This window comes from Mus caroli, chromosome 15 (genome assembly GCF_900094665.2).
Source record: "Mus caroli chromosome 15, CAROLI_EIJ_v1.1, whole genome shotgun sequence".
Taxonomy (NCBI): domain Eukaryota; kingdom Metazoa; phylum Chordata; class Mammalia; order Rodentia; family Muridae; genus Mus; species Mus caroli.
Genome location: NC_034584.1, coordinates 17,932,989 through 17,937,369, shown reverse-complemented (window position 1 = coordinate 17,937,369; position 4,381 = coordinate 17,932,989). Strand labels below are relative to the sequence as shown.

The following is a 4,381-nucleotide window of genomic DNA, read 5'->3' as shown; positions in this document are numbered from 1 at the left end:
TTTCCCCAGGAACAAATAACAATCCCCCTTTCTCTGTTGCCTCACTACTGTATTGTTCTTTATTTAGTTATACATTTTTCAACCAATTTATTTATCCAAATAAGCTTGGTGATTTTAATAGTGCCAAGGTGAATGTGTATATGCAGTGCTGCTGTGGTATAGTTAGATAATAAGTTAGGTATAGTATCTCTACTATCTTTATTAAAGAGGTCTTCTTTACTTATTTTATAATGTCTGGACCAAGTTACATTTCCATCTGCTGTGTACAAGTCTTCGGTTTACCAACACTCTTGTTACCGATTGCTTCTCAAATTCATTTTGTTCACAATGATTATTATTCTAATATTGGTTGATCGATAGAATTTTAGTATAGTTTTACATTTCATTCAATATGATTGCCTATTGGTTAGTAATTTAGATCTCATTTTATATGAAGTTTAAAGTTATACATTAACTATAGTTGAGTTCACAGAAAGGAAAGATTTCAGAAAAAGATACTGTCATCATAGAACAATTTCATTAAATACTCAAACAACTACAACATTTATTACAATACATCTATAGAAGTCTTTCCTTCAAGAAGTCTAGGAAGCCAACTGTTGAGGTTTTCCTTCTTCATCTCTTTAGGTTAGCAATTTGGAACTACGTTTTGGGTTACTGGCGTACCCAATTCCTTGAAGGTGAGTCAAGGAAACAGTCAAGGGCCAGTTTGAGGGCCAGTCCTGCCCTTTTATAATCATTACATCGGCCCTGGTATCTATTAATCCTTTAAAGCCTTTTTTATCAAGAGTCAATTTAAGGTTAGGTCTCTGATTAGTGATGGATTTTACCCAATTTACACCAGAGGAGTCAAAGTTATTTTGTCCTTCCTCATTTTCAAGGAATCTATACAGTGACTGGCGTAAAGGGATTAAAGTAAGTTGAGCAATTTTCTGATTAGCGGGTATAGTTATAACACCACGAGGGCAAGCGGCTATGATTTTAAGTTCTCCCTCATAATCATTATTTATAACACCTGGATAAATCTGCAGGCCTTCTACAATAGAACTGCTTCGTCCTAAGAGAAAGCCACAGGTTTCTATGGGCAGTGGTCTAAAGACTCTGGTAGGCAGAGTTTGGACTCCCACTTCTGGGGTTAATACTGTGTAGACAGTAGAACAGAGGTCTAGTCTTGCATTTCCTGGGTTTGACCTGACAAGCTCAAGAACTGATCTTGTTGGCTGGGCAGCAGATTTATAGCCCCATAAGCTGTCTTCTTTGAGTAACTCGGGGCCTGGAGCTGACTCATTTCCTTGTTTCTCAGCACCGGGCTGCTCAAAACCCTTGGTTTATGCTTACAATCTTTTGCCCAGTGGCAGCCCTTCCCACACTGGGGACATATTCCTGGGGCACGGCCTGTTTGTCTACCCTTGGCACCCTTGTTCTTAGGACAATTACTTCTAAAATGATCCAAACTTCTACAATTAAAGCATACATTATTCCCTCGTTTCCTCGAGAACACTGCTTGCGCGTGGGTTCTCTGCGAGAACTTGCAGGAAGGCCCGATGTCTGAGCAAAGATGGACATATCCCGCCAAATCTGTCTGTCCCTTATGCGGTTGAATTGCAGCTCGGCAAATTGCGTTAGCATTCTCATAAACCAGTTGCATAACAAAGGGACTACCCATGTCTGGACTTCCAAGGATTTTACTAGCTGAAATCAATAGCCTGTCCACAAAGTCCTGATATGGTTCATTAGAACCCTGTCGAATGCTAGCTAAACTTCCACCAATATCTCTTTTAACTGGCAACCTTCCCCAAGCACGGCGTGCGGCTGTCACAATTTGCGCGTACACTGCAACGGGAAAATCAATCTGATTTGTCTGTCCCTCACATGGACCCTCTCCTAAAAGCATGTTGCTATCCCAGTCTGAGTTACCAGCCTGAGTATTAGAAGCAGCAGTTTTCTTACTGGCGTCTCGCCATTTAGAATCCCAAAGCAAAAAAATCTCCTCCTGACAGGGTAGCCTTGGAAAGAGTCTTCTAATCTGAGGGGGTTAAGTGTGACTCCACAACTGTGTCCAGTAATGCTTGAGTGAATGGGGCTGAAGGACCATATTGCACAACAGTCGCCTTTAACTCTTTTATCAACTTGAAATCCAAGGTCTGGTAATGTCTGGCCCTAGCATCTTGCTGATCAACTACCTCGACCACAGGAAAGTCTAGCGTATTAGATGAATTTTGTCCTTTCCCAGGAGCCTGACTCACAACTCTTTCTAGCGGCACCTGGTGAACTACAGAAGAGTTACTCTTCTCNGCTTCTGAGATCTTTTTTAGTTTCCGAAGCTCATTAGTCAGCCTCTGAAGCTTAATCTCAAACTCTAACTCGCTTAGCCGTGTGTCCCTATGAGTAGCACCTCCCGAAGTGGTGACTATAGGTGAAGCGGGAGATTCNCAAGAGGACCAATTCTCATTAAGGTAATGGGCAATTTCTCTATCTGATTTTTGTTAAAATTCAGTTCATCATCAGAGTTTCCACATTTATCAATTTTTGAGTTAAGAAGATCTTTTTCTGAGGAGGCCTTCTCTGATAGGCACTCCTCCTGAGATACCACAAGCTCCGCCTGAGGGCAATTTAGCCCTGGAGAAGTTGCATCTTTTATAGCATCATTATGAGCGCCCAGAGGCCTAGGGTAAAATTATCTGTCTGAGCGATTTTCAAGGCCTCACCAACTTTCTCCCAGGTTCCACAATCTATCATTTCTTCTTCCTTCAACCATGGACAACAGCTATCTATCTTATCTAAAAAATTTCTTACTAATTGTACTTTAAGCCTTACTCCTCTGGCCTGAAACAACTCCTGAAAACTAAAAGCAACCGCCTGATCCATGACTTTAAACCCTTCCTTTTTCCACCTAAGCAGCTTTCTAAAAAGCTGCGGCACACCACCTGTTTCCGTATCCAGTTCCGATTAACACGCTGCTGACCCAAGCAGAACCAGTGTTGGGTTAGCACTGATTCAAACTTAATTTGTATCCTACCGCATCTTCAGCAACACTTTACAAAACTGAAATTTTAAGCTAGCGCTAGCATGAGTACCTCTCCGTTGCTCCGATGCTCCGATACGAAGATCCTTTCCTTTCTTGTGGAGCTCCACACAGCAGCCGTTTCTCTTAGCATCCCTCTGCCATTCTTCAGGTCCCTGTTCGGGCGTCAAACTGTTGCTGCCCGCCCGCAGTCCGAAACGTGAACGGTTTAACTGAGGATGGCAGTTCGAGCTGAAAAGAGAGGAAGCTAGACGGGGCGGGAGAAAGAATGAGGCCAAGACGATTCCATGTTCAAGGCCCCCCTTTACTAATTCCAACATTCAGTTATAAAGGAAGGGGGAGGGAACCCAATTTCCCGCCAAGTAACTCGGGGTCCAGTAGCAGGACGAACACGTGTGTGCCTCCAAGCAGCAAAGTGACAGGGTCCAGCAGTGGGCGTGGCAGAACGAATGAGCAGGAAACTCCACCCTTGAGCAAGCAGGTTCTAGGGTGGGAGAAGGGAAACCACAGCCAACATTTAGATTCATGGTTCAAGAATAAAGTATGGTTTTGGAGGAATCCCTCAGTGGATCCCTCTTGCAGAGGTCCAAGTTTCCTTCTATGCACCCGCATGTCAGTTCATGGTTGATAATTCCAGTTCAAGAATCACATCTGCCTTCCATGAGCAAAGGTGTGCATGGAACAGAAGCATCACTGGAGTTTCGACATCCCCTCCAAAATTAATGCATAATTTACAGGACAATGTTCAGTGTGTTGTTTCATGAACACATATACAGTCAATTACAAAAAGAAAGATCAATCCAACAAGTCTACCATATGTAATTTCAAACCCTACATGTTCCACAGATTTGTATATACTCCATTTATATTTAATAACTCCCACACTTTGAGAGTAAAACTCACCATGAATTTCCCTAGTCATATGCCTGCTTACATTGCAGCAGCTGCGTGTAATTCACCCTTCTTTCCTTTATGGCCTATTACAGAGAGCTAAGACACATCATTTAATGAACCTTCAAATTTTATAAGCCTGTAATATAAGAGTGACTATATGACATGAGGTACTCCACTTTACAAAATTCTCTTAAAAACTTAAGTCACAAGACTTCTGTGAATAGGCTGTTAACTCAAGGATTGGGCAGCTCTAAGTATATTACTTAGTAGTTCAACAGTAAAGAAAAAACAAAGAAAAATATGATTAGCAAGAAATAAATGACTAAATGTAATTTTATATCTGAAGAATGTGAACTAAAGTATTTTAAGGGCTCTTAGAGTATAAGGAAAAATTGGATCAAATGCATATATGTGTGTGTATACATATATTTATATTATTCACAAAAATACATATATATATAT

General features: G+C 41.3%; 1 pseudogene; it reads right to left on the bottom strand.

Annotated features, from left to right (window-relative positions):
• Nucleotides 1–1,135: 1,135 nt before the first annotated feature.
• LOC110310763 lies at nucleotides 1,136–2,878 on the bottom strand (annotated as a pseudogene).
• Between the last annotated feature and the right edge of the window lie 1,503 nt (nucleotides 2,879–4,381).